The following is a 9,524-nucleotide window of genomic DNA, read 5'->3' as shown; positions in this document are numbered from 1 at the left end:
ACCAACTAGTAGTTGGTTCCTTGAAAAGATCAACAAAATTGAAAAACTTATAGATTAATTACACTAAAATTAGTAGTGAAAGTGATGACATTACTACAAACCCTATAAAATAAGATAAGTTATAAGAATGCTATGGCCCCTTCTTACTACTCCCCACCCCCCACTGCCTCCTCCAAAAATTCTTCATCCCCTTCCCCCCTGGCCTTATCCTAGCCTGAACTTCCAAGTCTACAACATCCAAAAGCCATGGGTGCCACACCCTGTGCTTTTACCCACTCTACCCTAGCATGGACTGCCCCAACCTGTCCCCCAGCTTCCCAGTCTGCTGGGCTTCCCCCTTGCAAAGGTGGTTTTCAGATGCCTCCACTCTGTGCCCTTCTCTACAACCTCCCCAGCCACTCAGGTTCCAGGTTTCCCTTCCTAGCCTCAGGGGCTGCCATGGGGGCTTGGTGGATCTGGGACACAAAGGCCCCAGACACAGTGGTGTCAGGGTCATTGGGTTAATGCAGGCATGGTGTCTTCTGGGGCTGCACTTGGCCATGGCCTTCACCATTAAGTTCTGCAGCTTCTTCATTGACCTTTTGTGGAGGCAGATCTGCACAGTAATTCAGCACCAAACTCATTGATATGATATCCTCCTTTATCTCCTGTGTCCCAGCATTGGCTGGGCCAGGTGAGGAGGAAGATCCTAGTGCTGGATCTGGATGAAACACTTATCTACTCCCACCATGGTGGGGTGGAGGCCAGGTTTGGCCTGGAACATCTGACTTCATCCTCAAGATGGTAACAGACAAACATCTTGTCCAGTTTATTGTACATAACAGTACTCATGTGGATTTCTTACTAGAAGTGGTGACTTAATGGTATGAGTTGGAGGTATTCATAAGAAGCATGGACATTTATAGCTCTGCTGTGGCAGACAATCTGGACAATTGCTGAAGGATCCTCAAGAGGAGATACTATGGACAACACTGCATGTTGGTTACATCAAGGACTTCTCTGTGGTCCTCAGTGACCTCTCCAGCATTGTTATCCTTGATAATTCCCCAGGGGCTTACAGGAGCCATCCAGAAAACATCATCCCCATCAAGTCCTGATTCAGTGACTCCAGTGACCCAGCCCTTCTCAACTTGCTCCTGATGACAGACACTCTCATGTTCACAACTGACATTTATTCTGTGCTGAGGCAAAACCTTCACCAACACAATATCTGGTGGTAGATGCTCTCCTTCCACTTGAGTTGGGGTGAGAGGGAAAAGGAGGATGAGCCCTTGGATGCTGTTTCATCCCCTATCCAATGGTGAGGACTGCCTGGGCAGGGTCTGTCCCTCCTACCACTCTCTACCCTAGGAGCCCTACAAGTAGAGTCTGGTGGAGGCCTGGACCAGACAATGAAGGAGCCTCACTAACTTCATGTTCACACTCTCTGGAAACCAGACTGGGAGACAAGACAAGGCTTAGGAGAGCCAAAGAAACTTTGGAAAGGCAGAACTGGCCAAAGTGAAGGGCATGCAGTGATCTAGGAAGCTCAAAGAGAAACCAAGCCATCTTTCTTGTGATTTGATTTTTTAAAAAACACTTGTACAAAACTGATCTAATTCTTCACTCCTGCTCCAAGGGCTGGGCTGCAGGTGGGAGACTGGGATTTTGGACTACTGGATTTTCCCCAAATTCACCCCCCTTTCCTTCCCTCTCTTTTTGTCTTTTCCTAGATTCCTTCAAAACTATAATCAGCTTTCTCTTTTTCTACTTTCTTGTCTTTTCAATCATTTATTATAACTTTGAGACCTGGAAAAATGAAAAAGAATATTATGAAAAATTGTAACCTAACAGATATGATATCTTAGACAACATGGACTAATTCCTAGAAACACACCATGCCTTCTTCTGTTTACTCAAAAAAAATCACTGTTCTGAGAAAAAGATGCAGTGCATATTTCTAAAAAACAGATATTTTAAGTAATTATATTCTATATTTTTATGTTACTCATAATTTGTTTCCTTTTGTTTTGGCTCTTATGTAACATTCTTGAGGATGTCATGATCACTTTGAGACAGAGTTGGGCCAGGAGGAAATTATAGTCACAAATAAAACAATCATTTGCCCTGTGGTGTTAAAGTTTAGCTTAGAAGAGATAATTTAAAGTAAAATATCACAAGGTTATCTTGTATACATAACTGGAATTCATTAAAATCTAATTTTTGTGGATCAAAGAATATTATCAAGAAAGTGAAAAAACCCTACAGAATGGGAAAAAATAGTTGCAAATCCTGTACATGCAAGGGTTCAATTTCCAGAGTATATGAAGAATGGCTACAAATAAATGACAATTAAAAAAAATTTAATAAGCAAAAGACATGAAGGTACTTTTCTCTAAAGAAGGTATGTGTATGACCAATGAGTACATGAAAAGAACCTCAACATCTTTAGTCATCAGGACAAATACAAATTTAAACCACAATGAGATACCATTCCACACCCAATATAATGACTATTATTTTAAAAACTGAAAAGAATAAATGTCAGTGAAGAAGTGGAGAAATTGGAACAACTGTATGTTATTGGTGGGAATGTCAAATGGGACAGCAGAAGTGGAATACCATCTGGCAATTCATCAAAAAGCTTACAACAGGCAATTCCACTCCTAGGTATATAAACAAAAGAAATGAAAACAGGGACTCAAACATATTCTTTTACACCATTTTGCATAGCATTATGCAGAATAGTCAAAAGGTGGACACAACCCAAGTGTCTATCAACACATGAATGGATAAGCAAAATGTGATATATAGACCAACACAGTGATATAAATAGCTGCCAAAAACTTCTCCCCAGCTATTCAGCAAAAAAGGGGGATAACCCTGACTTCTTTGGAACCCTTAAGGAGGATATGGCCAGGAGAAAAACTCTACAGATGCCAAATTAAAGAAGAGAAATATCAGAAATGAAAATGTGTGCACACAGATTGTAGTGGTGAATACATAATTATGTGATTATACAAGGAAACACTGATTGTTTACTTAGGATTGAATATTTAAAAAATAAAACCAGGAGGAACCTAAGATGGTGGCTAGGTGAGACAGGGCAAAAAAACACCTCCATGAAAAATACTAGATAAAAGAAAGTGACCCAGAACACCAGTTCCAGATAAGCACCAGCTGTACAAGGTCTGCTAAATCTACAGGGACTGTGCATTTGGTGAAACTGGGAGTCTGCATTCTGAAACGAGTGAGTGAGCTGGCTGAAAGTCCTGCAGCTGCACTGCGGTGTGGGGAAACCGTGGGTTGGTGTTTGGAGATGGACTAGTTCTTTAAAAAGACAAACAAACCTGGGAGTGGCTGTGGTTATGACAGTGAGAACTGCACAGTGAAACACAGCAGGAGTGGGCTGGGCCAAGTCTTGATGTCTGGTATGGAGGATAGCCTGCGGCTGATTGACCCAGGGCAAGGGGGAGAGAGGGGAGCCAAAAAGAAAGAAACCATGCCCCTTGAAGCCATCTTCCCAGTGGGCTGGAGATGCTCCTGCCTGGGCTGGAGCTATAGCCCAGAGCCGGGCCAAGGGTTCCAGTGTGACAGGGAGTGATTCCTGAAGCACCATGCACATGCTACAATCACAATATTGGCCATGGTCAGCGGACTTTACTGCACCAACAGCTAATTTTCCTGGAGCTGGGAAGGCAGAGCTGTGTGAAAAGGGGAAATTAACATCCCCCACTCAACCATCTTTAAAGCAGGCTGGGAACGCCCCTGCATGGCCCAGTAGCCCAGGGCTTCCCTGGAGGCTGGCATGCACTTGTGATGTGGCACAGCCTTCCCCCAGCAGAGGTCCTGGAAGAGCATGGATGAGGAGGGGGTACTGCTCAGAAATCCCAGAGACCTATGCCAAAAACCTTGGGAGGTTTGACTATTAAAGCTGCCCTGCCTCCCTAACCACCCAGACACACATCCCACATTCAGGGCAGACAGTACCAACAACACACCCAAACTTAGTGCACCAATTGAACCCCACAAGAATCAGATCCCCACACACCACAAAGACAAGTTTGGGGAGAACTGACTTGAGGGGAATAGGTGACTCACAGACCTATCTGCTGGTTAGTTAGAGAAAGTGTACTCCACCAAGCTGTAGATCTGACAAACTAGAGATCAGTATTCTTCATATCCTGAAAGAACCCTATAAGTAAAGCAAATGCCAAGAGGCCAAAAATGACAGAAAATCTTAAAGCATATGATAAAACCAGACAATATGGAGAACCCAAAACCAAACACCCAAATCAAAAGATCAGAAGAGACACAGTACTTGGTGCAATTAATCAAAGAACTACAGACAAACAACCAGAGCATGGCACAGGATATAAAGGACATGAAGAAGAGCATGGCACAGGATATAAAGGACATAAAGAAGACACTAGAAGAGTATAAAGAAGAAATTGCAAGAGTAAATAAAAAAATAGAAGATCTTATGGAAATAAAAGAAACCATTGACCAAATTAAAAAAGACTCTGGATACTCATAATACAAGATTAGAGGAAGTTGAAAAGAGACTCAGTGTCCTCAAGGACCACAGAATGGAAAATGAAAGAGCAAAAGAAAGAATGGGGAAAAAATTGAAAAAAACTGAAATGGATCTCAGGGATATGATAGATAAAATGTCCAAATTTAAGACATTGGTATCCCGGAAGGGGAAGAGAAGGGTAAAGGTCTAGAGAGAGTATTCAAAGAAATTGTTGGGGAAAACTTCCCAAACCTTCTACACAACATAAATACACAAAGCATAAATGCCCAGCAAACTCCAAATAGAATAAATCCAAATAAACCCACTCCAAGACATATTCTGATCAGACTGTCAAATACTAAAGAGAAGGAGCGAGTTCCGAAAGCAGCAAGAGAAAAGCAATTTACCACATACAAAGGAAACAACGTAAGACTAAGTAGTGACTACTCAGTGGCCACCATGGAGGTGAGAAGGCAGTGGCATGACATATTTAAAATTCTGAGAGAGAAAAATTTCCAACCAAGAATACTTTATCCAGCAAAACTCTCCTTCAAATTTAGGGGAGAGTTTAAATTTTTCACAGACAAACAAATGCTGAGAGATTTTGCTAATAAAAGACCTTCCCTACTTCAGATTCTAAAGGGAGCCCCACTGACAGAGAAACAAAGAAAGGATAGACAGATATAGAGAACTTCAACAGACATATATAGAATACTACATCCCAAATCACCAGGACACACATTCTTCTCTAGTGATCATGGATCTTTCTCCAGAATAGACCATAGGCTGGGACATAAAACAAGCCTCAATAAATTAAAAAAAATTGAATTTACTCAAAGCACATTCCCTGACCACAATGGAATACAAATAGAAGTCAATAACCATCAGAGACTTAGAAAATTCACAAACAACTGGAGGGTAAAAATGAGGGGGAGATGAAAACATTCCCAGATAATCAAAAGCTGAGGGACTTCATCATGGAATTGAGCAGGCTGAAAGGAAGGGACACTAAACAATCGACTGAAACCACATGAAGAAATAAAAGATTTCCAGTAAAGATCACATGGTAAATATAAATATCAATATTACTGTATTTTTGATTTGTAACTCCACTATTTACTTCCTACAGGATCTAAAATACATAAACTGTAATGACAAATCAGTGGTTTTGGACTCAATGTAAAATATGTAATTTTTGAGAAGAACTACATAAAGGTGGGGGAATGGAGGACTATAGGAACATGGTTTATGTGTCCTATTGAAGTTAAGTTGGTATTAAAGAAAAACAAGATTGTTGTAGATTTAAGAGGTTAAATTTAAGCCCCATGGTAAACACAAAGAAAGTATCAGAGAATATGACCATAGAGATGAAAAGTAGAGTATGGGTTACGAGAAGTCGGGAAAGGGGAAATGGGGAGTTAAGAAGTGAGTGTAGGTGGGAAGGTGATAGCATTGCAACATTCTAAATGTGATTAATCCCACTAATGGAATGCTAGGGAGGGGGTGGAATGGGAAGATTTAAGCTGTATATATGTTTCCACAATTGAAAAAAAAAAGAGAAAAAGTCTAAATAGATAATGACAATTAAATGCGAAGGATGATCCTGGATGGGATCTGAGGATGGAGGAGAGGAGGCTCAAAGGGACACATTTGGGTCATAAGAAAAAAAAAGGAAATATAGAATATAAGCTTTGTATCAATGTTGAATTTCTTGAACTTCTTAGCTGTGCTTAATGGGATTGCATAAAAGAATGTTCTTGTTCATGGAAATTGTATATGCGAATTATATTTGTTCAAGGCTGTGTACAGCTTGCTCTCATATGTTCAGAAGACAGAGCAATAGATGATGGATGATACAGATGGAGGGACGGAGGGAGGGAAAGAAACAAATGGTGGTGTGACAGGATGTTAAAGTTGGTGGATTGGGGTATCAGTGAAGGGGGGCCGGGGTACGCTGGAGTTCTGTGTATGGGTTTTGTATAGTGTTTGCAACTGTTCCTGTAAGTTTGAATTTATTTCAAAATAAAATTAAAAAAATAAAAAAATAAAAAGAGGGATACAAGTGCTGTGGAACATGTGGACAGAGGGATGTACCTAATCACTGCTGGTGGGGAAGTAGCAGAATGGTGCAGCCCATCTGGTGGGCAGTGTGGTGGTTCCACAGGAAGCTAAATATGGGGTTGTCATATGGGTCTGCAACCCTATTATTGGGTACCTACTAGGAAGAACTGAGAGGAGGGACATGAATGGAACTGTGCACAATGGTGTTTATGGCAGCAGTATTTATGATTTGCAATGGATGGAGGTGGCCTAAGGTGTATCAACTAATGAACAGAATGGTGAACTGTGGTGTATACATACAATGGAATATTGAGTTGCTGCAAGAGGAAATTAAGTTGTGATGTATGCAACTAGGTAAATGGACCTTGAGCACAGAATGTTGCATGATATAAGCTCAACTGATAAATGGAATGGTGAGATGTGGTATATACATACAATGGAATACTGAGTGGCTGCAAGAAGAAATGAAGGTATGAAGTACATAAATAGGTAAATGGACCTTGAGGTCAATAAGTTGCATGATATAAGCCAAAAATGAAGAGACAGATATTAGAATGTCTCACTAACATGAACTTCCTATAATGTACAAACCCTGAGAATTGAATCTGAGAGCATGGGTTATCAGGAGAAGGCTTATTTTAATGGTTCCTAAATTGTGAGCTCTTACCAGTTACCCCTATTCCTGAGTTATAATGCTTATTTTCAGATTCTGAGATGCTGAGCTCTTGTGTATTATCTGGTTGGACCCTGGAACTTTGGGTATCTGTGTGACACCTCAGATTCAGAGCTGAAGTCTGGTAGCTGTGAATGTCAACATTAACACATAAAGCAAATGTTAATGAAGCTCAGAAAGAGATCAGATTTCAATTGGAGATATGAAAAAAATGACCTTGTTAGGACTAAGGTAAATCAGACTAAAGGGTAAAGGATGATATTGACTGTATTTCAAAATTTCAACTTCTGTATGAAACTGAAGGTAAAGCTATTTATTTCATGGAAAAGTCTTTATTTCCTTTAGCATGGTGTATTTTAACTTGTAAGGTCAGTTTATACAAACACCATAATTACATGAAACCCTAAAGAGGGAGTGAGATATGTTTTGTATAGGTTAGTGTGGATCCCTGCTACATCCCAGAGTAATTTGGGCAAAGGATAAAAATGTATGTTAAAAGCCTCCTTGACAGCCTGGGGGAAAATGTGGAAATATTAAATTTACCCACCTGGGGAATTCCTTATATTCTCAGAAACATTGGGGACTACCAGTTTAGTAGGCTGAGCCCTTGATCTTGGTGTTTGTCCTTATGAACCTTCTAACTGCAAAGGACAGACTAACCCTACTTATAATTGTGCATAAGTCACCTCAAGAGAGACTCTTTTGTTGCTTAGATGTGCCTCTCTCTCTAAGCCAACTAAGCAGGTGGACTCACTCCCTGCCCTCCTATATAAGACATGACTCCCAGGATTGTAAACCTCCCTGGCAACATGGGACATGACTCCTGGTGATGATTCTGGACCCAGCATCATGAGATTGAGAAAGCCTTCTTTACCAAAAACTGGAAGAGATATGAAAAAGTAAAGTTTCAGGGACTGAGAGGTTTCAAAAGGAGCCAAGAGGTCATTCTGGAGGCTATTCTTATGAATTATATAGATATACTTTTAAAATTTTTAATGTATTATAATAGCTAGAAGGAAATACCTGAAACTGTTGAACAGCAACTTGGTAGCCTTGATTCTTGAAGAGGAGTGTATAAATAAGTAGCTTATATAATGTGACCATGTGATTGTGAAAATTTTTTAGCTCACACTCTCTTTATTCAGGTTATGGACAGATAAGTAGAAAACTGGGGACAAATTAAATAAATGGGTTGGGAGATGTGGTGTTTCAGGTGTAGTTTTCAACTTTTATTTTTATTACATTTTTGAAGTAATGAAAATATTGAAAATTTGATTGTGGTGATGAATACACAACTATATGATGGTAATGTGAACTAATAGTACGCTTTGGATGACAGTGTGGTATGTGACTATATCTCAATAGAATTGCAAGGAAAAATAGGTTATTCAGCTCTGCACAGTCAGACTCAGCCTGGGTCAAACCGATGAATCAGCCCTACCCAGCCAGTCTCAGTTGTGCTCCAAGAGGTAATTCAGCCTCACCTGGTCAGACAGAGCCTCACATTCTGAGGACAATTAACTCACTGAACAGTACCATCTGCTGGACATACTGAAAAGAGCAAGGGAATTTTAGGACTTTTCACATCTCCAGACTTTATCCCAGGCCCAGTGGAGCTGGTTGACATCCCCTGCATGGGAAACTAGCACTTTTAAGTTGACAAATAGGCATGACACAATAATGAAAGCAGTGCTCTAAAAAAAGTCCAGGGTTTGCTGGCCAATGAAAAATGGGACACCACTGGGAGCCACAGCAGACTTGTTTTACCCAAACAGAACTTGCTGTGGTGCCCAGTGCCTACACAAAGAAGCAGGTGGCTATAGGCACCTGATTATATGGGGATATGGGGTGCAGAGCTAAACTGACAACTGGCTGGCAAGAGAGACATATAGGGAAGGCAAGAACAAGAAGAGCAAGAGCTAAAATATTCTGATCAGTTCAACAAATGCTGTTAGTGGTCTAGAATAAGTTGAACTGAACAGCAAAGGACAGATAGAGAACAAAGCCAACCAACAAGAAAACCAGAAGTAAAAGAGTGAAAATGACCTCTAGAATAAGCTGATCAAGGAAACCAGATGCCTAGACATCAACAAAAATTATGAGTCACACTAGGAAAAATGAAGATATGGCCCAGTAATATGAACAAACTAAAACTTCAAATGAGATGCAGGAGTTCAAACAACTAATTAAATATGTTGAAACAAATATGCTAAATCAATTCAAAAATAAATCAATGAGTTGAGGGAAGATGTGGCAAAAGAGATGAAGGATATAGAGAAGATATTGGGAGAATAT

The 9,524-nt window shown here is 40.3% G+C and overlaps 1 pseudogene; it reads left to right on the top strand.

The window, feature by feature from the left end:
- Positions 1-287: 287 nt before the first annotated feature.
- LOC119505213 lies at positions 288-1,220 on the top strand (annotated as a pseudogene).
- The last annotated feature ends 8,304 nt before the right edge of the window (positions 1,221-9,524 follow it).

This window comes from Choloepus didactylus, chromosome 10, assembly GCF_015220235.1.
Source record: "Choloepus didactylus isolate mChoDid1 chromosome 10, mChoDid1.pri, whole genome shotgun sequence".
NCBI classification, from domain to species: Eukaryota; Metazoa; Chordata; class Mammalia; order Pilosa; family Megalonychidae; genus Choloepus; species Choloepus didactylus.
Note: the sequence above shows the minus strand (reverse complement) of the source record. Positions and strands in the feature narration are given on the sequence as shown.